We start from the raw sequence: 27,534 nt of genomic DNA, 5'->3' as shown, positions 1-27,534 counted from the left end.
AGGGAGCTAAACGTATCACAGCCGACGGTTTGGAAAATCTTACGGAAAAGGTAAATCAGAAGCCTTAGCGTTGACAATTGCTACAAGCCCTGACACCCGATGACAAAGTCAAACGCTTTGAATTTTCGGCGCGGTTGCAACAGCCCATGGCTTAAGAGGATGTGTTCAGTGCAAAACTTGTTTTCAGTGATGAAGCAACATTTTTTTTATTAATGGTGAAGTGAACAGACACAATGTGCGAATCTGGGCAGTAGAGAATCCTCACGAATTCGTGCAGCAAATTCGCAATTCACGAAAAGTTAATGCGTTTTGTGCAATCTCACGGTTTAAAGTTTACGGCCCCTTTTTCTTCTGCGAAAAAAACGTTACAGGACACGTGTATCTGTACATGCTGGAAAATTGGCTCATGCCACAAGTGGAGACCGACTTCATCTTTCAACAGGATGGTGCTCCACCGTACTTCCATCATGATGTTCGGCATTTCTTAAACAGGGGATTGGAAAACCGATGGATCGGTCGTGGTGGAGATCATGATCAGCAATTCATGTCATGGCCTCCACGCTCTCCCGACTTAACCCCATGCGATTTCTTTCTGTGGGGTTATGTGAAAGATTCAGTGTTTAAACCTCCTCTACCAAGAAACGTGCCAGAACTGCGAACTCGCATCAACGATGCTTTCGAACTCATTGATGGGGACATGTACGCCGAGTGTGGGAGGAACTTGATTATCGGCTTGATGTCTGCCGAATCACTAAAGAGGCACATATCGAACATTTGTGAATGCTTAAAAAAACTTTTTGAGTTTTTGTATGTGTGTGCAAAGCATTGTAAAAATATCTCAAATAATAAAGTTATTGTAGAGCTGTGAAATCGCTTCAATCATTTGTAATAACCCTGTACATTTAGTAGACTAATAGGGCCAACGTTGTATCAATATACACTGGAAAACATTCGTGTAGTAAACTTCTACGAACATGAGTAACTAAATGAAAAACGAAAATAAAAATAATAATCGGGTTTCGAACATGGCGCAGAAATGTGAGACTGCAACGCTAGTCACTTTGTCACCATTCCGGCTGAGATTAATGGGCGCTACAAGGAATCTAAATTACGTCGAAAATTTTGACCGTCGCTTTCTCAGAAACGGACGAGTATCTACGGATAAGGCGGGACACGTGTTCGCTCATTCAGACCCTTCTTCTGCTAAGCCAAGTGTCTGTGAAATCGGGTTATGGCACTTGTCCTGCCCTTCTCGTCAATTTTGGCGTCTGTATAATTTGTACCATAAAGGTCTGCGACACCCTGTATAACAGAGAGGTCAAATGGTTCAAATGGCTCTAAGCACTATGGTAATTAACATCTGAGGTCATCATTCCGCTAGAGTTAGTACTACTTAAGCCTAACTAACCTAAGGACATCACACACATCCAAGCAGGAGGCAGGATTGGAACCTGCGACCGTAGAAGCCCCGTGGTTCCGGACTGAAGCGCCTAGAACCGCTCGACCACAGCGGTCGGCACAGAGAGGTGTAGGTGTATGTGGAACCTACATTTCTAGCTATACTGTATGACGCATTGTAGTTCTGTAATCTGGTCGTGAATTAACCATGTTCGCCGTAAGTGTTATGCTTCTCTGAGAATTCCTTCGAAGAGCTGTAAGTACAGTGTGTTGGGGGCTCCAATCGAACTGGAAGAAACAAGAAAATCGGTACCAGACTGTGTTCGTCCAGTTGTTGCACGTGACGGACTTTCACCGTAACTGTTATCTATCTGTACAACAGCTGGCCTTTCGTGCCGCTGCCGGCTTATAAATTTCCGCGGCGTGATGGAACGGCAGAGAGGCTGCAGTAGGCGGCTGCTCGCCGCGCCGGCACTTGCTCTGCGCCGGTCGCACGCTGCGGCCCGGCACCAGGGGTCACGTCGTGTCTGCCGCCGCGCCGCTACTGCACACTGCACAGTGTTCCACCGAGCCAGCCATTCTAATGGAGCCCCCGCCTGACTGCATTATAGCGCAAGTGCGGTCTCAGAGAGCCCGATGCTCCAGACTCCAGCACCGTTGGCAGAGTGCAGTCGGCAGCGATTAATCTGGGGACAGGGCGTTATTGTTAGTTCTACCGGGGGATTATTCGATCTCGGCTAGACTATTGAATAAAATGTTCTCGGGTTTCCAACCGCGTCAATTGGTTAAAACTACACGATCTTTCGGCCAAGCATTCCTTGGCCATTGTCAAGTGTTATGACTGCCAGTGGGCTGTTCGTGCGCCCTTATATACGCTGGCTGCCGGCTGTGACATCACTCGTGCCCGCGACATTGCCATATATGGGCATATTTTGAGTCGGCGTTCGATGTGCCTTCTTCAACCGCGCGATCACTGGATCCCACGCAGCACTGAGCTGAAAGCCACTGTCTCTATTCAGGGTGTTTGTGGTAATTTTTATTTCAATAGCTTCCTTTATTAAACTGTCCCAGAAGCCGTTAGTGCGAGCCACGACAGAGGTATCGCCAAATTTTATGTGGTGACCGTTTTCTAACGCATGCTCAGCTAACGCAGATTTCTCTGGATAGCGTAGGCGATAATACCTCTCATGTTCTTTCATGCGTTGTTCCAGAGTGCGCACTGTTTGTCCGATGTACTTCTGGCCACATACACAAGGTATTTCGTAGACTCCAGGTGTTCTGAGACCTACAGCGTTTTTAACTGGTCTCAGTAATTGACGGATTTTCGTTGGAGGCCTGAAGATTGATTTGATCTTGTGTCTTTTCAACAGGCAGCTTATCTTGCCAGACACAGAGCCACAGAATGGCAGCAAAGCAAGTTTCTTTTCCTGCTCTTCGTCGGTGATCTTATTCTGATATTTCACAGAAATCACTTCTTTCACTTGAACGCCGATTCAAAACATGTCCATATATGGAAATGTCACGGGCACCAGTGGCGTCACAGCCGGCAACTAGTGTATATAAGGGCTCACCAACAGCCCACTGGCAGTCATAACACTTGACAATGGCCAAGGAGTGCTTGGCCGAAAGCTCGTGTAGTTTTAACCAATTGACGCGGTTGGAAACCCGAGAACATTTTATTCAATGTTATCGCCGCGAGACTCTGCATTCATACATCGGCTAGACTATGGCTGTCAACTGTAACGCAGAGCGCCAAAGACTCATCTCACCAAACTACTCTTCAACACACAGCCATTCGTACCTGTCTTGGAGCCATGCGATCGATGCCCACTGACGCTCTTTTAGTGAAAACTGGAGAGAAGTCCTTGAGCATCAGACACCAAGTGTTATCGGATACCGACTGTGGACTGTCTCCTATAGCAGGAACAAAGCTCCGGCCGTTTGTACCAGCTTTGACACTTGGTCAACTCTCATACGTTCTACACGATGTTCATCGCATTTGCCTCTTTTTGGCTACTATCTTCGTACACTCTGCCATATGAGGGTCGTTCAAAAAGTAATGCCCCACTTTTTTTCCCCAGAACATATGTCTTCTTAAGAGTCAGAATTTGTTGACAATATACATCAACATGTCTTGCCTATGTCCTATTTTTCTACGTAGTCTGCATCCCTTTCTATAGCCGTACTCCGACGTTTTGAAAGAGCATGTATTCCCTGCTGGTAAAAGCGCTTGTTCTGTAGGCGCAGCCATGTTTTCACTGCATGACTGACACTCTCCTCATCTTCAAAGTGTGTTCCCCGTAGAGGATCTTTAAACGGTGAAAGCCCGAGGTTGCCAGGTCTGGACTGTAGGGTGATGTCCAGCCCAATTTGGCGCTGTGTTCCCAGGTTCTCAGACTTGTGTGTGGCCGGCCGGAGTGGCCGTGCGGTTCTGGGCGCTACAGCCTGGAACCGAGCGGCCGCTACGGTCGCAGGTTCGAGTCCTGCCTCGGGCATGTATGTGTGTGATGTCCTTAGGTTAGTTAGGTTTAATTAGTTCTAAGTTCTAGGCGACTGATGACCTCAGAAGTTAAGTCGCATAGTGCTCAGAGCCAGCCAACTTGTGTGTGGCCGTGCATTATCGTGTTGAAGCAAGATTTTTGCTGGAGTGTTGTCCAATTGAACACGTGAGAAATGGTTCTTGAGTTTATTCAGAGTCTTCACATATGCCTCTGAACTGACAGTTGAGTCTTTGGCATCACATCCACGAGAATGACGCCATAACATTCCCAGAAGACTGTCATCATGACTTTTCCCGCAGAGGGGGTTGTCTTGAATTTCTTCTTTTCTGGTGAATGAGGATGATGCCACTCCATGGACTACCTTTTTGTTTCCAGCGCAACGTGTTGCACTCAGCTTTAGTCCCCTGTAACGATCCTTGACAGAAAGGCCTCTCCGTCGGTCTCAAAACGCTCGAAAAATTCAGATGAAATGGCCTTTCTTTGTGGTACGCTGTGAGCATTCGTGGAAACCATCGTGAGCAAGAAAGAATGGTTCAATGTCTCTGAGCACTATGGGACTTAACATCTGAGGTCATTAGTCCCCTAGGACTTAGAACTACTTAAACCTAACTAACCTAAGGATATCACACACATCCATGCCCGAGGCAGGATTCGAACCTGCGACCGCAGCGGTCGCGCGGTTCCAGACTGAAGCGCCTAGAACCGCTCGGCCACTACGGCCGGCCCATCTTGAGCACCTCCCCCGCTTCATTGCAGACGCACTTCCAATGCTGACCGACAACTGTAGACGCAATTGTCGAGTTGCGATGCGCCGATCGGCACGAATAATAGCATCCGCACGATTCAGCATGCCTGGAGCAGTGGCCGTGACAGGACGTCCCGAGCGTGGCTGATGGCTGATCATGGAGCTCTGTTTCTGCATTTCCTGAGGCTGTAACTTCCTTCACCCATCGCCCAACTGTACTCGTTTCAGCTGCAACATCGCCATACATTGCGCACAAATATTTATGGATGTGCAACATGGTTTCTTTTTCTGCACACGAATTCAAAAACAGCACCCTGCTTGTAACGTGAGTCGTACGGAGACGCCATTTTGACACTGTACTACGGCTCTGCCATCTGTCAGAACCGTTCGAAACTTCACCGGCGCAGAGAACAAACATCAAATGTGAAGCACCAACAAGGACGTTTGTCTACGTATATTAATGGCTTTTTTTAAAAAAAATGTGGGGCATTACTTATTGAACGACCCTCGTATTCCAGTCTATTATTTTAGTATAAATCGTTTGGAAAGCGCTGAAGTCAATAGTGGGTTCAGTCATCTCGTTGCAGCTCAGTGGCCTGGTTTCCTCTATATACAGGGTTTTACAAAAAGGTACGGCCAAACTTTCAGGAAACATTCCTCACACACAAAGAAAGAAAAGATGTTATGTAGACATGTGTCCGGAAACGCTTAATTTCCATGTTAGAGCTCATTTTAGTTTCGTCAGTATGTACGCTCAATGGAGCACGTTATCATGATTTCATACGGGATACTCTACCTGTGATGCTAGAACATGTGCCTTTACAAGTACGACACAACATGTGGTTCATGCACGATGGAGCTCCTGCACATTTCAGTCGAAGTGTTCGTACGCTTCTCAACAACAGATTCGGTGACCGATGGATTGGTAGAGGCGGACCAATTCCATGGCCTCCACGCTCTCCTGACCTCAATCCTCTTGACTTTCATTTATGGGGGCATTTGAAAGCTCTTGTCTACGCAACCCCAGTACCAAATGTAGAGACTCTTCGTGCTCGCATTGTGGACGGCTGTGATACAATACGCCTTCTCCAGGGCTGCATCAACGCATCAGGGATTCCATGCGACGGAGGGTGGATGCATGTATCCTCGCTAACGGAGGACATTTTGAACATTTCTTGTAACAAAGTGTTTGAAGTCACGCTGGTACGGTTTGTTGCTGTGTGTTTCCATTCCATGATTAATGTGATTTGAAGAGAAGTAATGAGCTCTAACATGGAAAGTAAGCGTTTCCGGACACATGTTCACATAATATATTTTCTTTCTTTGTGTGTGAGGAATGTTTCCTGAAAGTTTGGCCGTACCTTTTTGTAACACCCTGTACATACCAACGGATCTAAAATCCCGTAGCATTTCTCTGCTCTCAGATTCATATCCGGAAAACCTTCAATCTGCCCCCAAGCCCTTCTATGATCTACAACAAAGACAGTGGCACTTCTGCTAGCTCGTAAGTTTGCCCCTTCCAGTTCCTTCCCCAAGATATTAATTGTGACTGACTTTCCAAGCGTCCTTCAAAATATTCAACACGGGATATGGAACAAGACAACCAACTCCTATATCTTGGATGTGGTTTCGCAATATATTCGCAGCACAAGGGTTTGGGGGACAATCCTTTTTCTGCGGGTGCCTTCCCACGCTGGTATCCTATATAATGAGGAGGTTGATGCATTAGCCAAGCAAGCGACATCCTTAGACCCTGTCCTGGATCCGAAACTACCTTTCACAGACAACTTACGTGAGGAAAGAATCACGCAAGTCACCAGTGGCAAGAGATGTGGAACGTTTCCCAGCAAACGAAAGGCTGATGTCACGCAGTGCTCCATATTCGGATCCATTGACAGCTGTGGTTGATGAGGACACATTTGGGCCAATCTACGATTTCTACTATCTGAGCCGTGCACAGCTCGCGTTTATCCCATTTATTGTTTATCTTCTATTACGGTACTGCCGCCTCGTTTTCTTATTACATTCGCTTGCGCCACTAACTTCCTGCCTTAAGGTACGTTGTCCAAGACGCGACGCACACTAGCGACTGCGAGGGGTCGCTACGTGATGTCAGAAGTAGCCTTCTGGCGCATGCGCAGTTCGAGTTTGGGATGCGACGTGCGACTGTTGCGGCAGCTGCCGCAGCACTGCACCAGTGAGCAGTGTTGCGACGGAAGTCGGGCGACACAAAGACGTACGGCTGCCAGAAAGATGTCGAGCCAGTCAAGGAAAACTGAAATGAGCCACTGACAGGGTGTGAAGCTCTGTGAGCTGGTCTCGCAACATCCTTGCCTTTACTATTTGAAGAACCCTAAATATAGGGACACTTTGTTCAGAGACAGAATTTGGGAAGAAATTGATGCACAGTTGAAACTGGCAGGTGAGTGAAATATATATTATTTTCCCATTAATGCAAATTTTTCAGTCCTATTATGAAAATCAGTATAATCCATGCAGATGTAGAATTAGAATGATCAAAATGAACTTGCAGGTCAATTTTCGCATTACTCTTTTTTTGTGACGATAAAAATTGAAAACGGCAAGTACATTATAAAATGAACAATCTAAAGTACAACGAGAAAGTTACATTTTACAGTACCTTCACTTTGAAAGTAAACGGTAGATTGGTGTCTTGATGATAACTTCCAGTTGTGAAAAACCACCACCAGATTGTTGTACAGCTTTCTGTAATCAATAGGTGTTCGTTTTTGAGGAAGGAGTTTCTCAGCAGATTGCGCAAACAGTATGCTGCAATAAGTAATTTGTCACATTCACTTCAATTCACTGGTAGAAGATGGTGCTCAAAAAACTTGTGCCAAAAGTGCACAACTGTTTTACAAGGCCCTTCTGGTCTGACACAGTTCACAATTGAAATTCGTATTTTGTAAATCCAGGAGTCATCTTTTGAGTTCAGCTTGGCAAGATTAAATGTTGATGTCATCCATAACGATGAAAGACGTAAATTTTTGACATTTGTTGGTTTTGTTAGGGCGTCTACTTCTACTTGGGTATCCTCGTCCAGGTTCAGAAGAAAATACTAGAGGTGAGGAATTTATCCTCTTCCCAAGAATGAGAAGAAAATATATTGAAGGCAGCATGTCTTTACTTTTAAGAAACCTACATTTCGTGGCATTTTAGATGAAATTGTCAAGAGCATATGGAGAAATATTAGTAACTCGTACCGGAGAAATATATGACATAAAATGGTTTCATTAGGTCCAAATGTGTCAGCGAAACAAAACAAATGCATTCTCTATCGTGTGATGACCACACGATTCTCGTTGCGCGTCGACAGAGCTGGCGGCTAGTCGCGACGCTCACGGAGATATATGAGCCCAAATCTCGGAAACGGAGATCGATATCATTCTGATCTCAACTTTAAAAATAATTTCGATATGTTAGCTTCTTTTCATCTCCAGCGATGTATGACCTAACGTGAACCATACGCAAAGTAGCCAGCGACCACATTTTTCACTGTACACAATTCAAATTTTATGCAGTAGGCTACTAGTAAATTAAGTATCGGAATAACAGTGACGAATATCGGAAAAATAGACACCTCATTACCAAGCTGTTATGTGAAACTGTAAGATACGCAAACATCAATTTTTTGTGCCTTTTACTTTCCTCACAATCGATAGAGAAGTAATATACAGCGAAAAAAACACCCAAAACCGGAAGAGATACTTTTCAATTTTTTAAAGTAAAAGGAGAATCTGTATCGAAAAACTAACTCTGGGAGCCGATATAACTTTGTTCCATTAACATACAGTATTTTTTACAGCAAGAAAATCGGAATTCTTATTTTTCTTATGTATTTGAATCCGCCGCCGCCGACCAGAGCTTGGGAAACAGCGACGACCTGTCGTGTTGCGGCCGTATCGCCGTCTGCCAGGGTGGGAAAAGAGGAGGGGGCAGCGTCGTAGTCGCAGCCAACTGTCGCGTCTTGCACAACGTAGCTTTACTTGCCCGTGAGCGGTAGCAGCAGCGTGTATCGATAAGTGCACTCTCGTACTATCTCTGGAGCGACCGATAGTATTTCCGGGTCGTCGAGTGTCTGCCAGTCAGTTGGAGACGGACCAGCAGTGCAGTCGAGGCACATTAGCGGTGAAGTCGGGACGGAGCGCCGGTCAGGCGTGGACAGCCAGTGCTCGCCGACCGATGGAAACACACATGAATGTCCGACGGAGGGAAATTGGAGCGGGACGACAGTTGATTCGTTGTTCGTTTGGTCGTCTCATCGGCCGACGTATATTTGGTCCTTTCACCGTTTCCGCGCCTGGAAGTTGGTCGGTTGGCGTGGCGCAGTGAGGAAATCTCCGCGGCGCGTAGTTTGGCCGAGGCCGCTGGAGGCCTCCACGGGCGGTCGGAGTGTGTTGGTGTTCCTATTGCTACGAGGTCCGTGGCTCACCGATCCTGGACACAAAAGTAGAGTTTTGACTTAATCTACCAGCAGGTCACGACTGTTCACATTGTGTCGTTTGGATTTCGTCGTCGGCTGTTGGGACATTCCCGTGAGCAAAGACGTGTGTTTTCAAGTTGACTAATTTTAGTCACTCTCTGGTGAAGTTTAACTGTACTTGGTTATTTTGAATTGAAGTGCACCAGCGGAATCTTCTGCCTTGTGGCCGTTAACGTTCCGGTTACCTGCCCTGGCCATTGACGTAAATCCAGGCAATGTGCTTTCTTCATCGTCGCCGTCCAGCATAGTGTGTAGTTTGACAGCTGAATGTATAATTGGCTGTGGGTGCCAATACCTTCTACGTTGTTCCATTGAACTCTCTGTTGTGTGTTGGTCAGGTGGAGCGGAAGTTACCTTGTCGTTGGGTCCGTCGACTGTCTGTCGGTTGGGTTGTCGTCAGATCTAGAGTGGTTGGGCCGACTGCCTGTCTCACCTAAGTGAGCGTTAATGCTTGAAATTCCAGGTCGACCCTCGGAGACTTCTGAGCGCCATTGAGTGTACTGCCTTTTCTTATTTGTTCTTGTTGTTTGTATTTGTATGGCTTCTAGCCGATTTTTAAATTAAGGTCGTTTTGCCCTTAAGGCGTAAGATTGTTTGGGCCTTCAGCCTAATTTAAAGAACTGTTTTAAGGTAAGGTCATGGCCTTTTAAAAATTTATTTTGGTTTGAGTCTTAAGTGATCAGCCTTTAGCCGATTTTAAATTAAAGTTGTTTTGCTCTTAAGGTGTCAGATCGTTTCGGCCTTCAGCCTAATTAAAGAACTGCTTTAAGATAGGCCTTTTGCCTATTAAAAAATTAGTTTTGGTTGGATTCTTAAGAGGTGGGCCTTCAGCCGATTTTTTTATTAAAGTGGTCTTTCCCATAAGGCATGAGATTGTACGGCGCATTCAGCCGGTAATTAAGTTCCAAAAATTAATGCTGCGATTTTTTAAAAATTTTCTTGGCTCTTGTAATCTTTGGTCAAATAAATAAAGTTGTAATGTCGAGTGTAACTGACAGCCGTTTATTTTGGCCCCTTTCCACAATTTAAACAACCTATCCTGTCAAAATGGTTCAAAAATGGCTCTGAGCACTACGGGACTTAACATCTATGGTCATCAGTCCCCTAGAACTTAAAACTACTTAAACCTAACTAACCAAAGGACATCACACAACCTGACCCCGCCGGGAATCGAACCCGGGAACCCGGGCGTGGGAAGCGAGAACGCTAACCTGTCTTGTCCCGCAGTTTTAGCAGGGCGTCTCACTAACGTATGCCTTTGCTTCAATCACGCATGTTTTCCTCAGCATCTAAATCAGGTCAGCCTTTACGCTTCACCGGCACGGGAGTGTGATCCTGAGTCGGAAGCTGATGTCAACCCCATCTTGTTCATATGTACCAAATTTGACGGCGAACGGCTGGAGTTTCTGAAGACATTGCCGAGTACCGGATACCACCTTCCTCAATCAGCTACTTCTCCTTTATTTACCAAAGACATTCGCCTTTATGAAGTGACTGTTAAGTTCCTTAACAGTACTGGGCACAGTCTGTAGAGTTTAATGGCGTACATATTCTGTTTTTCTGTCTTGCTTCTGAAGATATTTCAGGAACGATGTGAACTCTAACTCAACTAAATTTGAACTACCTTTAATGTAATTCTCGCAAAAACATGGTGGACACAGCTGTGACGGTTTGAACTTTCTCTACTTGTGCATATGCACCTCTATATTCTTTTATTCAATTCCATGTATATTGTAACCATGCATTATTGATGGCTAAATCGAGTTGCTACTCGGAAGGCCAAGTTAAAAAAAAAAAAAAATATTGTTACCTCAATCGAAGGTAAAATTGCAGACACCATTAATCACGTGATAGGTTTCTTCAAAATTTGAACCCCCTGCATTCTTGGCGAAATTTGGTGAGATGTAGTCGCCCCCCTTCTGCCACTGGGTAAAAATACGTAAACATAAAATTTATAAGTTTGTTTTAAACTCCGGTTAAAACACTTTAATAAAACCATGTTTTACTTATAATCCGTATTAAACAGTGCTTTTAACATGTGATTAAAAATATTTTACTTTAAACGCGCCTATCCTGAGTAGAATTCGAACGGACAGAACAGAGACAGAAGGACAAAAAGACTCCATAATAATAACACTAACCGTTTTGACGGATTTCTAAAAATTGACTTTTTCTTGTTATAATATATACGTTAAACGTCACAAAACCTTTACTTGCTTTGCATATGAACCGTATTATTACGTAGCTTTTCATTCTCTTGGTTAACTTGATCAATAAGAGGATTCTTCTCGGTGAACTTCAGCTTAGCTTCGTTCCACAAACGTTTAACTTCTTAACCAGCTTTGATTCCCGAAAGACAGTGTCTGCAGATTAATCAAGGAGGTTTTAGATGAGGGCAGTGGCAGATTAATCTATGTATAGTTTAAAATCCTTCAACAAAATTTGTGATAAAATCTTCTAAAAATTGTAGATTCTACTTGTGGCTGCTAGTCCTCATTTAGTGTGGAATCAAGGTACAACCGGTTTCGCGATATTTAATTACATCATGAGGTTAATTCGACTGGATAATATTAAGCCATTAACCAGAGACATACTAATTTGGACCTGCAGCTGCGTCTGCCGAAAATGTCATCATTACGTCGTTGCAGTCGAGGTAGCTGTTTCTCTAACTACTGGTCCAAATTAGTATGCCCACCACTGATGATAGTTTTCCGCCATGACTTATAAGCCGATGCGTCTCCACAAGATGTCATCATTTCCTCATCGCAGCCGAGATATCTGTCGTCTGAGTACTATCAGGAATTCAACACTTTTCCAGATTAGTAAGTCCGTCGATGATCACCCGTACAAGTAAAGGAAAAAAATCAGAAAATTGTTAACTGTAATATTTCTGTTTTTCATTTGTTATCCGACTTAAAACTTAAAATTAAAACGTTCTCGGAAGTCTTGATATTTCCGGTACTGATTGCTATGTTCTTATCCTTCCTTAGTTTAGCTTCCTGCTCCTGCTCGCAGGTACGTGCAACTTACGTCCTTGGTTATTTGCTCTCGAGCTCCCTCCAGTAGCATGGAAGTCATTCGTTGATGTCTTAACAGACGTCTTACCGTTCTGTCCTTTCTTCTTATAAATGTTTTCCGTAGATTCCTTTCCTCGGAGATTCTGCAGAGAACCTCCTTATTCCTCGTCTTCTCACTCGACCTAATTTTCAGCATTCTTTGTAGCACTACACCTCGAATGTTTCGATTCTGTTCTTTTCCGGTTCTCCCACAGTCCATGTTTCACTGTTATAGAATGCTGTGCTCCAAACGTACATTCTCACTCTCTCGGAAGTTTATTACCCAAATTAAAACCTATTTTTGATTCTAGTAGACTTCTCTTGGCAAGGAATATCTTTTTTGCCAGTGCCAGTCTGATTTCTATGCCTATCTCACTGCCTAGCTAGCAGAATTTCAGTCCATATTCTGTACTCATTAGACTGTTCATTCCATTCAACCGATCCTGTAATGCTTTTTCGCTTTCGCTAAAGAACGCAGTGTCATCAGCTAATCTTTTCACTGCTACTCTTTCACACATTCAAGTCGTAAAGCTTGGTCTGTTATCAGAAAACTGGATTCAACAAACTCAGCACCGGTGAGACCTAAAACTGCCATCAAGCTGAATGATTCTGCCAAACACCTAATCTCACATTCTCAGAGCCCAAAGTATAAGCAGACAAGAAGAGAAATCAAAACCCAGCGCAACGCCAAGAAAAGAGCAGCCCCAGATTCCTCTAAATTTTCTATTTCATTCAATGAAGAGGAAGTAAGAGATGCCATCACAAACATGAAAGTTGGGAAGGCAGCTGGATTTGATGGGATGTACCCTGAATTTCTCACACACTGTGGACCAGCAACTATCAAATGGCTTTCTAACTTCTTCTCAGACATTCTCTCCACTGGGAATCTCTCACCATTATTCAAAAAAGCCAAGCTAATAGCAACCTTTAAACCGAACAAAGACCCAACAAAAGTAGAAAGTTACCGCCCAATAGCCCTGTTAAACATTACTTACAAACTACTTGAACGACTCATCTACAACAGGATCTGTGAAACAATTAATAAACAAATACCCATAGAACAAGCTGGACTCAGGCCTGGTAGAAGCTATAATGACAAAATCTGGAAGGGACAATGCGGAGCCTCGACGTAGATATGATAGGAGTCAGTGAAGTGGACTGCAGTGAGTAAAAGAATCTTTGGTCAGATGGACTTAGGGTAATATCAGCCGCAGTAGCACCAAAAGTTGTAGCGAGAGTAGGATTCGTTATGAACAGGAAAGTTGGGGAGAGGGACAATTAATGTGTGGCATTCATTGATAGGATTGTTCTCACCAGAACTAACAGTAAACCAATGTCAGTAAAAATACTTAAGATGTAGACGCTGAGATGGCCGGGGTGGCCGCGCGGTTCTAGGCGCTACAGTCTGGAACCGCGCGACCGCTACGGTCGCAGGTTCGAATCCTGCCTCGGGCATGGATGTGTGTGATGTCCTTAGGTTAGTTAGGTTTAAGTAGTTCTAAGTTCTAGGGGACTGATGACCTCAGCAGTAAAGTCCCATAGTGCTCAGACCCATTTGAACCATTTTTGTAGACGCTGACGTTATAAGCAGAAGATGAAGAGATAAGGTATAGGAGGACAACCAAAGGATAATGCACTATGCAAAGGAAGATGACAGTCTAATAACCATGAGAGATTAAAACCTAGTAGTTGGAGAAGAAATGAGAAACAGAGTTACGGAAGAATATGGACGTGGTACTAGAATGAGAGAATAGAACCACCAACTGAGTTGTGCAATAAGTTTCAGATGGTTACAGCGAATACAGTGTTCAAGAGTCGCAAGAAAATGAAGTAAATGAAGTACAGTTAGAAGAGACCAGGAGACACAAGAATATTCCAGCCGGTTTACATCATCGTCAGACCAGTTTAGTAATGATGAGGAGAAGACAGAAGTTTAAGAGAATCCTGTGGAAGAATCAATGTGGAGAGGTTGGGTAGTGAAGTACTGAAGATGTTGAGATGCGTTTGAAATTCTCTAATAATGTAGATACTGCGATAACGAATACCACGGTAGGCAGTTCAGTTGAAAGGAAATGGGCATCATTAACAAGGACAGTCACAGTAGGTGATAGGTAGAAAGCAGGTAACTGCGAAGAAACCCCGAGTAACAGAAGAAATACTTCAAATGAACGATTAAAGAAGCAAGTACAAAAATATTTAGGGAAATAAAGGAATACAGAAACATTAGTCAGGAATGAAATAAATAGGAAGTGCAGAGAAGGCAAGGCAAAATGGCTTCAGGAAACATGTGAAGAAGTCGAAGAAGAAAGTTTCATTGGAAGGACTAATTCAGCATACAGGTCAAAGTTAAGGGCAGAGTGGGAATTCCAACGTTAAACGCAGAATAGAGATCGGGTATGTGAAAAAAGTACATTGAAGGGATCTGTGAGTGCGAGGAACTTGAGAACGTGGTAGAAGAAAAAAATGGGATACGATATGGAAGATATAGGGGCTCCAATACTAAAAGACAGATTTTAACAGACCTTTGGAAGATGTGTGATGAAATAAGGCCGAGAGGACAGACAACATTCCTTTGGAATTTCGGAAATGGTTCAAATGGTTCAAATGGCTCTAAGCACTATGGGACTTAACATCTGAGGTCATCAGTCCCCTAGAACTTAGAACTACTTAAACCTAACTAACCTAAGGACATCACACACATCCATGCCCCAGGCAGGATTCGAACCTGCGACCGTAGCGGTCGCGCGGTTCTAGACTGAAGCGCCTAGAACCCCTCGGCCACACCGGTCGGCAATTTCGGAAATCATTTGGGGAAGTGGCAACCATGCAGAATCTTTGAGACTGGAGACATACCATCAGACTTCGGAAAAAATCAGCAAATAAGTGTGTGAACTATATCACAATCAGCTTAACAGCTCGGGTATCCAAGCTGCTAACAAATATAATATACATAAGAATGGAAAAGTAAAGTGAGGATGCGCTGGATGAAGATCAGTTTGGCTTTCGAAAAGGTAAAGAAATCATAGAGTCAGTTCTAACGTTGCGATTGATAATAGAAGCAAGACTTAAGGAAAATTATGACACCGTCATAGAATACGACGTCATAATAGAAACTTTTGAGCATATAAAACGATGCAAGACGTTTGAAATTCTTAGAAAAATAGTAGTAATCTATAGAGAATGACAGATAGTTTGCAAGAAGTACAAGAACTGTAAGAATGGAAGACCTAGGACGAAGTGTTTGGTTTAAAAATGGAATGAGAAAGGGGTGTAGCCTTCCGCCCCTACTGTTCAACCTACACATCGAAGAAGCAGTGACGAAAGCGAAAGAAGGATAAAAGAATATGATTAAAATTCAAGGTGAAGATCGCTCGGCTACCCTGCACGGCGCACCGGCAACGACGGTAGTCTACTAGTTTCAAGTTAGCTTGAGGAATAAATTTCTGAGAATGTACATCTAGATCACAGTATTGTATGTTTGTGAATCGTGGGAAAACTGGAAAAAACGTTTGACATGTGGTGATATAGAAGGATGTTAAAAATTAGATGGACTGTTAAGGTAAGAAATGACGAGGGCTCTGCAGATTTGGCAAAGAAATGAGCATATGGAACATATTGATAAGACGAAGGTTAAGATAACAGAACACTTCTTAATACGTCAGTAAATAACTCCTGTGGTACCTTAGGGAGCTGTAGAGGCAACAACTGAAGGAAAATAGAGAGACCGGAATACATTCAAAAGAGGAAATAGGAGGCTAGTTCTACTTCAAGATGACGAGGTTGGCACAAAAGAGCATGACCGGCCAAATCAAACCTGTCAGTAGGTCTATGCCTCAAAAAAAGTTTTTTTAAAGTTTGAAAGATTAAAATAATAAAATGAAATATAAAAAAAAATTTGTTGATAATTTTCTGTAGATCACAGACGGCGACAGTGTTGCTGGTGCTAAGATCATGGCGATGATGTAGACGATGTTGCACCTGGCAATGTCAGCTTCTAGTAGATGCTGTGTGAACAGCAGAAAAGGATGCAGGGATGACGTACAACAAGACACTACACCTTCGTGGGTGAGATTGGTGAGGCGTGGGCGAGGGGGGAGGGGGCGGGAGATGAGGATGATATTGGCACGGGAAATGGGATACATAAGTGGTAGCTGCAAGAGGAAGGATCGAAAATAGGGCAGGAGGCTGGAAGAGGTATTGGAGCCTCGATCTAAGGTAACGATTTGGATGCTAGGGCTATGGCTGGCAGCATAGAAAGGTGTCAGGACAGGTTTGCATGTCAGGAAGAGGGAGCTTGTGGAATAATCCTTTGGACATTCTGTGAAGGGTGAGGAGACAGAGGGGTGGTGGTACGTGTTGTTGTAGACGCCGCAGCAGCCAAGGATAGGAGAGCATTAGAGATTGTAATCTTTCATAACGCAGGATGTATAGGATTTTCGAAGATATTAGAAAAATTTCAGGATAGAGGGCAATTTGAACAACCGTTAGAGGATAACTGCAGGAGGTGGATGGCGGATACGGAAGGCGAGGCGGAATTTGTGGAATTTTCAGCATTTGTGGTCTGAGGAGATCAAGGATTTCTTAACAAAGGTGAGGATGTACCAGGTAAGGTACAAGATGGTAGAAGGATGTAACTCCCATGATGACCTCTTCGTAGTTTTACTATTTTAGGGTGCTGCAGGCTTTTTTGTGGATGATGAGTAAATGAAGATATCGCGTAAGTCTATGGTCGAGGTCGGTACAAAATATTTTAGGATGTTAGTGTGATAGTTATGGAGGTCCAGGTCAAAGTGAGAAATAAAGTGACAGGAAATACGTCATATGGTTACTGCCTGGTTTTTCGCAGAACTGATTCACAAGAAGTCACACCAGCATTTAAAGTAGTTGTTTATCTGGAGGGATCTCTGAGAAGCTTGGAGGTTTGTGTGGGTGAGCAATGGAGGCGTACAGAAGCAGGTGGCTGCGCAGAGGAGTTGAGAAGGGGGAGGCAGAACTGATGTTTAGGTCACTCTTTCATATAGGTATTGGGTGTGGTAGATGGTGACGTTAAGAAGGTAGTGCGTCAGAAAGGAAGCTACAAGGTAAAAGTTCGGCCGGCGTGGTAACCAGATAGCCTATTTAACTACACTGACTGTCCATTTCATGCGCCTGCTTCTATCCACGCGGGCGGAACAGGTGCTACACGTGCACGTCCACACTCGTACACTGGCTGTGCGGGCCCTACAGTCAGTACCAGTATGTCTGTCCAAAGGGGATGCAGGAAAAAGCAAACACTGTGAGCGCATGCGATCATAGCGTGTGGGCCCTGCCTGTGCTGGGAGCCGCACATACAGACTGCTGTCGCGTGCCTCACACACACACACACACACACACACACGTATGGCCCCGTGCCTCCAAAATCGATCCTTGGCTGCTATCGCCGCCCGCATCTCGTTCCACGCCAGATGTCGCCGGTACCTGCACGGAAGCGGTCGCTGTGTCTTTGCTAGTAGCCGCACTAAGCACACACGCTTTGAATATTTGTAGCAAGGTAAAACTGTAGGGGGAGACCCGTGCCTTTTGCATGTGGTGCGCTACCAACTGAACTGTTCGAGTGTGCTTTACCGGCTGACGCAAAGCTTAAAGTGACACTAGTTCCTCCACATCCCTTCCAAATTCCTCAGAGCCTCAGACACAGTTGATAGGTCACTCCCAAAAGCCACGGACCCGTATTAGATCCCTCGTCTGCCACAACTGTATCGCAGTACGAAAATCCTCGTGAACGTGGTAAGTACACGGCACGGCTGAATATGACGTAAGTCAGTCGTCACTGCGAGTGAGATTGCGATTCCCTTCCCACAGATGGCACATAACTGTTTCCATTTGTTCTGCATCAACAGGACGTGTCATTGGTCTAGTTGTATCTTGCCGCGTCAAAGCACAACAAACAATTTCTATAGTTGTCCACCAACTTGGCGTCATCAAGTATTGATGTCATCCCAGCGCAGAGGCAGTACGAAGATCTTGAAGTTCTCAACTGAATTGTGTTTACAGTAGCTTCATAATAACCATTAAATACATATTTCTGCCACAATAAATTTCTGACCAATGCTGGAATTTGTTACGAGCTTCGGTAGTGCATAATATAGAACCTGTCACGCTTCCGAAATTCTCTTTTGTTTATACTGAAACCCGTGTTACAAAGGATAAAGGAATGTCCCCTGGAGGGGAAAACAGACTCATTACACTCAGTTAGTGCCAATAACATTCTCGATACAACGGGACTTTCGTTCTGTCCTCCACAGTTCTCGGACAGATTGAGGAACGCTATTCAGAAACGTGTAGCGGAAAACGCATACTTCGTGTGACGAGATTGTTTTCCATTGTCTTAATGATGTATATACACATGTGCATATATTTAATGTCGCGAATACAAAATATATCAGCTGTTAGCTGTTGCAGATAAAACGTATCCTGGACAGGAATCTGTATAATTCGGATGTTTTGCATTTAGTCGAAACTAATAACAAGTACCTAGGGCTCGTCCGTCCTTTAAGTTTCTTCTGTAAGCTCAGTATAAAACTTTTGTCCCTTTTCTTGTGAAACATTAACTCTGTAGTGGCACATTGAACTGCAGCATCGGTAAATTGGTTCAAATGGCTCTGAGCACTATGGGACTTAACATCTTGGTCATCAGTCCCCTAGAACTTAGAACTACTTAAACCTAACTAACCTAAGGACATCACACACAGCCATGCCCGAGGCAGGATTCGAACCTGTGACCGTAGCAGTCCCGCGGTTCCGGACTGCAGCGCCTAGAACCGCAAGACCACCGCGGCCGGCAGCATCGGTAAGATGAACTGATTTTCACCTCCGGCTTTTCAAATGTGCAGCAGCAGTTTGTATGAGGAAATGAAATTTTTCTTTAAATATGTTGCATAAGCTGATCTTTTTCTGCGGATGTTTCTCCTTAAATAACTTACACATCACTAGAATTTTACTACTGGCATCTAAGAACTTTATACCCTTGCCAGCATAATGACTTTCTTTTAGTGGAAAACTTTTGTTGTGTTGGCGGATAGCTTCTCTTGTTTCTGCTGGAAGGGCTCCCTTCACATGCTAGACGAGCTCTAGTCACTGGCTAAACTCATTGTATCACATTAAATGATTTCTGCAGCAACTTTCCTGCAATAACCAAGCATCTGACATGCCTTCTAGTATTAAAAGGTGCGGCTAGCCTTTAGTGAAACATCATTTTACAAAGTACTTAACTCCATTTTGGATAGTTTCTGACTGAGATCCTTTAAGAATGTGGCGATACAATTATCTGCTGGAAGTACTCCAGCCTCTGTCTTCCCTTACAGTCTTTATCCTCCATATTTCCCTCCAGTACCAAGGAAGTCATTGCATGAAGCCATAAGACATGTCCTCTCTATTAATGAAATAATAAGTCCCGAAGTTTATACGAATCCAATTTATAGGGATGCAGTCTACTTTTTATTACGCACATTGCTTCGGACGAAATAGAAAACAGTTCACTGATATGTTGTAGTAAATTGTACGCCTACAAGAATCCCAAGGTAACTTACAAATCAGTCTTCTTAACCAAAAATATAATTCTTGTTTACGTTTAAACATAGCTGCAAATATCGTTACCGTTTCACAAATCAAACTGAACTTTGTTATAATTGATTATACTCTCCGTTGGTCACAAAGTCGTGACCCTAGACAGGAACTGCAATCCTACCAGCCTAACAGTTCGGCCCTTCCTTACTTACTGAACTGTTTAGCGAAAACCGCTTTGCACGAAACCGATTTATTACGAAAACTGTGAGGTGATCCACATGAGTTCCAAAAGAAATCCGTTGCAATTCGATTACTCGATAAATAGTACAATTCTCAAGACTGTCAGTTCAACTAAGTACCTTGGTGTTAAAATTACGAACAACTTCAGTTGGAAAGACTACATAGATAATATTATGGGGAAGGTGAACCAAAGGTTGCGTTTCATTGGAAGGACACTTAGAAGATGCAACAAGTCCACTAAAGAGACAGCTTACACTACACTCGTTCGTCCTTTGTTAGAATATTGCTGCGCGGTGTGGGATCCTTACCAGGTGGGATTGACGGAGGACATCGAAAGGGTGCAAAAAAGGGCAGCTCGTTTTGTATTATCACGTAATAGGGGAGAGAGTGTGGCAGATATGATACGCGGGTTGGGGCGGAAGTAATTAAAGCAAAGACGTTTTTCGTCGCAGCGAGATCTATTTACGAAATTTCAGTCACCAACTTTCTCTTCCGAATGCGAAAATATTTTGTTGAGCCCAACCTACATAGGTAGGAATGATCATCAAAATAAAATAAGAGAAATCAGAGCTCGAACAGAAAGGTTTAGGTGTTCGTTTTTACCACGCGCTGTTCGGGAGTGGAATGATAGAAAGATAGTATGATTGTGGTTCGATGAACCCTCTGCCAAGCACTTAAATGTGAATTGCAGAGTAATCATGTAGATGTAGATTATACTCTGAGTGATTAGGCTCTTACTAGTTACTCAGATGTTTTCTCAAAGTTGATAATAAAATCATGCTTCGACTATAAGAAGACAGCTCAGTATTAACAGGTTCTACCCTATTATTATGATCAATATCTAAGTGATAATTTAGGAACATTAACGAACAGAAATATGAGTTTCTGCGCGCTGGCCCGGGTACTTCCTCCATCTTTTGCCGCGGCAGGCAATCAGGTCACAACTCGTTTCATTTTGAGCAGTTTCTCATGGTAGGTGTAACTGTAGTAACGTCTGACGTTCGCTTCTCACTCCACTTCACGATTGCTACTGCATCTTAGTTGAGATGTGGAAAATGGGAATAAAGCTTACGGCTTCAGGACCCATTAACGATATAGCAGGTAAAGCTACCCAGCTCGTATTTACGCTCATGTCAAGAGTTAAGTGTACCCTTTCCATTCTCCGATATATGAATTGACTTACCCAGACAGTTGCAAGGGTACCTACAAATTTCGCAAGGATTCGGAACGACTGTGCGACTTGGTATTTATCACATGTACAAATCACAGACACACATGGAAGAAGCTGTAAGTAACAGAAAAAGATACTAGGACCAGCTGTGAAACTGATGCCCAAATTGCTCAACTTGTAACCTGTCAGGTACAATCAGCGAGACGCCAGAGAATAAGCACCTATTGTCTCACTCACACTTATACGGTGCGTTCCCACCTGTCCGCCTTGAGCCTACTGCACATGCGCCTGTTATAGCCTCACAGGCGAGAAGAGGAATGCGTGTAGTTACATGTCCCTTTCCCGATATGTGCGCATACATGATTCCATTCATACCTAGACAGAAAGGCGACCGCTGTTCCAGTGATCAAGTTGTCAGCTTTGCTAGCAGTTAACTGTTCCCGCAAGAGGTAGGCAGCGCTACTATACATGATTTAATAGTTTGCAAAGCACTATGTTTTGTTAAGTTTTAAAAGTATAAAGATTACTGCTGTGCCAGTAAAACCGTTAACATACCAAGTTTGCATTTTGCGCTCTACAAATGTTCTATGAGCTCCCGTCTGTCACACGACTCACGTCCTATCGGTAATCAAGTTTGTTCATTACCTTATGCAGTAGAACTTGTCATTCATAATGATAGCAGCACTGATCTTTTTCTGTTCCAATGTTCGAGGCGGCGGGGGTACGTAAACACGGTCCTTGATGTCCTCACACAGGGAAACGCCACAAGGGTTTAGGTTAGGCAAGGTGTGTGGCGAAGGGAAATGAGCCGCATCATTTTCACCATTATGCCCAATCCAGCGATGTGAAAGTTCGTTATTCAGGTAGCGACGAACATCAATCAATGACGCGTGCGCCGGAATCACCAGACGTGCAACAATCAAGGTAAGAAAAACACACCATACTGCTTCGCCTGGGACGTTGCACAGAAAACTTTTACCTCCGGCGAATCTCGTTCATGCGTCACAATCCCGTGAGTATTTTCAGTGCCCGACACTCTTACATTGAGGCGATTAAACTATCCATATAAATGGAAGGTTGCTTCATCGGTGAATATCAGCAGCTGGGAGGTTAAATGTTCATCAGATGCAATGCAAAACGGAAGGCAGCTGCCATAAAGTTCCCTTATATAGCTGCAGACGAAAAGGGTTCAAATATAATCTTTCACGTAGTTTTCTGCGGTATTCCTTGTCCGTGGCTTGTGCGTACCGCTCTTACTTTCTTCTTCTTTTTTTTTTTTCCTTTTTGCGTACTTGATCGACAGGTACTTTTTTGTCGACAGTGACAAACAGTGTCCTTAAAATGCCAATACTAATACGCAATGGGCTGTTTACAAAGTTGTTGTTTTCCATAATTTCTGTTGCACTGTTATAACATACATCTCGTACGTTGCGACACACGAAACTCCTCTCTCACTTCGTCCCGACTTTATCAAGGCGCTGCACCGGTAATTCCTATTGGAGGCACAATGCAAACTCGGTCAGTTTATGGCCCTATTCATGCATCAGTCATGCTCTGCTGGAGAAAAATAGTGTACACGTGGAAAGATATCGTCGATTTTTATCCGACGACGGCATATGCCACCTGGGGGATAGTAGATGTACTGATAATGGTTTGAACGTCGTCCGCCAATAGACAGTGTAGTGCTATAGCTACCAGAGAGCCAACAGCGATGTGTGTCTGTCCTTTAATAGGAAATGCTCACAGTCAACAGGCTCGGTGTGGTACAAACGTGTGAAGTAAGCAGGCAACCACTCCATGGAGACGCACTAGTGCTTCCTACAGCCAACTAAATGAGTTTGAAAGGGGAAAATTGTGGCTTTCCGAGTAGCAGGATGGTGCTGTGGAAGAATTGCCATGTAAGTAGGACGTGCCGCATAAGTTGTCCAACAATGCTAATATCATTGCCCACATAAACATTCTCGGACCCGTAGACGAAGTTTTGAGTAGCAGGATGGTGCTGAAGAAGAATTGCCACACAAGTAAACCGTACTCCATCAGTTGTCCAACAATGCTAATATCATTGCCCACATAAACATTCTCGGACGCGTAGACGAGGTTCTGAGTAGCAGGATGGCGCTGTCGAAGAATTGCCACACAAGTAGATCGTGCTCCATCAGTTGTCCAACAATGCTAGTATCATTGCCCACATAAACATTCTCGGACCCGTAGACGAGGTTCTAAGTAGCAGGATGGTGCTGTCGAAGAATTACCACACAAGTAGGCCATGCCACGTCAGTTGTCCAACAATGCTAGTATCATTGCCCACGTAAACATTCTCGGACCCGTAGACGAGGTTCTAAGCAGCAGGATGGTGCTGTCAAAGAATTGTCACACAAATAGGCCGTGTCGCATCAGTTGTCCAACAATGCTAGTGTCACTGCCCACGTAAACATTCTCGGACCCGTACACGAGGTTCTAAGTAGCAGGATGGTGCTGTCGAAGAATTGCCACACAAGTAGGCCATGCCACGTCAGTTGTGCAACAATGCTAGTATCATTGCCCACGTAAACATTCTCGGACCTGTAGACGAGGTTCTGGACATCCAAGCAACAGAGACCCCTGGGATAACTAATCACGTTGGCGTAATGTTGTGGAAGAGAGAAGGACGGCGACGAGTACTGCGTTTAATCACTGTACACGTCATCCCATTGGACCCCAGACAGCGAAGGAAAGCAGAAGATGCAAGACTCTGTGCCAGTGGTGACAAGGTTATGTTTGATACTTGGAATTGTTGCTACCGAGCATATCTGCTCCATTTCGATATTCCAGTTCAACGTATCTACTTCACGGAAGTCAGTCATCATCCCATAAGTTTTCCAGGCTCTGGTAAAATCCCAACATTAAGCTGGAAACTTCCTGACAGATTAAAACTGTGTCCTGTACCGGGACACAAACATGGGATCTTGAAGGAAAAAGGCCATATGTCGGACCTGGTCCGCCACCCAGTTCTAATGTGACAGGGAGATTGCCGGCCGGGATGGCCGAGCGGTTCTAAGCGCTGCAGTCTGGAACCGCGCGACCGCTACGGTCGCAGGTTCTAATCCTGCCTTGGGCATGGATGTGTGTGATGTCCTGAGGTTAGTTAGGTTTAAGTAGTTGAAAGTTCTAGGGGACTGACGACATTAGAAGTTAAGTCCCATAGTGCTCAGAGCCATTTGACAGCGAGATTCAAATTAGCCGCACATTGTTCCCTAGCGTTTATGGTGTCCACCCTTTCCATTATTTGGGTAATTTATTTCGTTTATCTTTGTGCCGGATGCTCTTCGTATCTGCAGGGTCGTGCAGGAGGAAACTCGTGTGTGCCATCTCTTTTCAAATCGTGTAAACTCTGTTCTGTGTATTGTATTTTAATTGTTTGTGTATCTTACTTTATGAGGCAGAGATTGAGGATCATACCACAGTTTGCCTAAACGACCGTGGAAAACCTCATAAGAGCCACACTCAGTCCGGCTGGGGTACTGGACGAACGGTCGTTAATTCGCCGCGCGAATACGATTGAAGTCTGGCTTACACCCCTATCTCGGAATCTACTGTGCGACAATATCGTGGTGTAACTAATATCAACAGCATTACAACAGAAAGTTGGAGGTGGAAATTGGAAATTTGTGGTAAGGTCTTACGGGACCCAACTCCTAAGGTCATCGGTCCCTAAGCTTACACACTACTTAAGTCTAACTTAAACTACTTACGCTAAGGACGACACGCACACCCATGGCCGAAGGAGGACTCAAACCTGCGACGAGGGGAGTCGCGATGACCGTGACAAGACGCCCTAGACCGAGCGGCTAGTTGTAGGTGGGGAGGGGGGGTGGAGGGGGGGAGGGCAGGGTAGGGTGCAAACTACACTGAAGGAAAAAAATCGCAGCACCAATAAATAATTAATGTAGAGAAATGATATTCCGGGAATATGTTTGTGGAGGTAGCATACGTAAGTGTTTAACAGTGCAGGATCACAGGTTAATGTAAGCAGGAGATAAGCCATTGTAAATGTTAAATGCTTGTATGCTAATAACCGGGGTAACCACCAGAATACTGAATGTAAGCATCGAAACGTGCATGCTCTGTGTTGCACAGTTGCCGATGTCAGTTGATGCGATGGAATTCCATACTGTTGTACTTGGTCGGTCAACACAGGGATTATTGACGCTGTTTGTGGATAGCGCTATCCTCTGATGATGTCCCATAATTCCGCAGTTGGAGACCTGCTGAACGAGAAGGCCAAGGCTCATGTCGATACTCTATAGATCATGTTGGAGTTACAATAAAAAATGGTTCAAATGGCTCTGAGCACTATGGGACTCAACTGCTGTGGTCATTAGTCCCCTAGAACTTAGAACTACTTAAACCTAACTAACCTAAGTACATCACACACATCCATGCCCGAGGCAGGATTCGAACCTGCGACCGTAGCAGTCGCACGGTTCCGGACTGCGCGCCTAGAACCGCGAGACCACCGCGGCCGGCCAGGAGTTACAATAGCAGTATGTGGGCGAGCGTTATCCTGTTGGAAGATACCCCCGGAATGCTGTTAATGAATGGCAGCGCAACACGTCGTATCACCGTACTGACGTGCAGACTTGCAGTTAGGGTGCGTGGGATAAATCCCAAGAGTGTGCCCGCTGTCATACGAAATCTCACCCCAGACATTAACTGCTGCTGTAGGTCCAGTGTGGCTAGCACAGATGGATGTTGGTTGCAGGCCCTCAAGTCGCCTCTTTCTAATCAACATCAATGGCACCGAGGCAGATCCAATTTTCACCAGAAACTACAACAAACCTCCACCCTGCCCTCCAATGAGCTATCTATTGACACCACTGAAGTCACAAAAGGCGGTAGTTTGTGGTCAGTGGAATTAGCACTACAGGGCGTCTGTCTCGGAGGTGTCCTTCAAGTAACCGATTTATAGCGGTTTGTTGTGTCACTCTGGTGCCAACTGTGCCTCAGATTGCTGCTGTAGATGCAGCAGGATGCGTAGAAGTTATACGTCACACACACGATGGTCTTCCTTTCGGTAGTGTCACTTGGCAGTTCGCAACTTGTGACTGTACATTCTCCTGCTCACTGCTGCCAGCAGTCATTTACAGTGGCTGCATTGCTGTCAAGTACTTCTGCAGTATCGCAGAAGGAACATCCAGCTTTTCCTAGCACTATTACACGATCTTGTTCAAATTCAGTGAGGTGTTGATAATGGCGTCTTTGCCGCCTTAAAGGCGTTCTTGACTAGCTTCGACTCATCACGTCCAATCTCAAAGGTAACTAACGCTTACGATCGTTACAGCGTGTATTTAAAGCAAACCTAATTTACATACTCAAAAAGGCGCTACTAGCGCTTATGCAACTGGTGCGAAATTTGAATTTTCGTATTTCAGATGTAGAAACACACCCACCAATTTTCGTTTTTGTCGCACATTTTCTGCTTGATGTTCCGATTTTCTTTTTTTTTCGATCAGTGTATATTTGAATCATGCCACGAGTTCCCGCACATGCACAGACAGTGCAGTTTGCACACGAGTCTCACTGAAGACTAGAGGTGTGAAACTCGTATACAATCTTCCAGCAATACGACCTCGGTTCGGTGCCAGCCCACCTGGAGCGCTGCCAGTATATCAATCGTTCGTCATCTCATTTTGTTATTAAATGAATTAGAGTCCTCCGTATGTTTAAGTTTCATAATACAAAGAGCCTCCTCTCAAAGCATTGTGTTTCTGATTACGATTTCTTTGGTGTACTGCACTCTTTGATGTACATTGGAAATATGTCGCTCATATTATGCTTGGCTTCTGCTTGCATCTATAATGTTGGGTCGAGTAGATGATTCCATATTTGTTTTTTTTTTCATACAAAACAGAGTCGGGTTTCGTCGCATGGTGTTCTGTGGACTTAAATATTCGTTACTGCTTACTGTAAGTTTACGAATACGTGTGTGAACTGCTCTATTTAAATTCATTGTAATTATAATGACCGTAACAACATTCCAGAAAGACACGTGAAAATTTTAATGGGAGATTTTAATGCGCAATTAGGTAAAGAAAGAAAGTACAAACAAATCACAGGTCTGTACTCAGCACAAGTTCATACAAACAAAAATGAAGAACACCTCATAAAATATTGTCAAAATTTCAACCTCAAAGTTATGTCGACGCAATTTCAAAAGCCAAGACGAAAACTTACAACACGGAAATCACACAACACCGTGTGGGGAGAATTCCAGATTGATCATGTGGCCATTTCCACCAAATGTACGCGGGAAATTCTGGATGTCAGAACACGTAAGGGATTTTTCGAGTCTGATCATTATTTACTACAAGTTAAGAGTAGGACAATCCCAAGAC

The sequence above is a fragment of the Schistocerca americana genome, chromosome 3, assembly GCF_021461395.2.
Source record: "Schistocerca americana isolate TAMUIC-IGC-003095 chromosome 3, iqSchAmer2.1, whole genome shotgun sequence".
Lineage (NCBI taxonomy): Eukaryota > Metazoa > Arthropoda > Insecta > Orthoptera > Acrididae > Schistocerca > Schistocerca americana.
The sequence above is the reverse complement of the archived record's forward strand: the minus strand, read 5'-3'. Positions refer to the sequence as shown.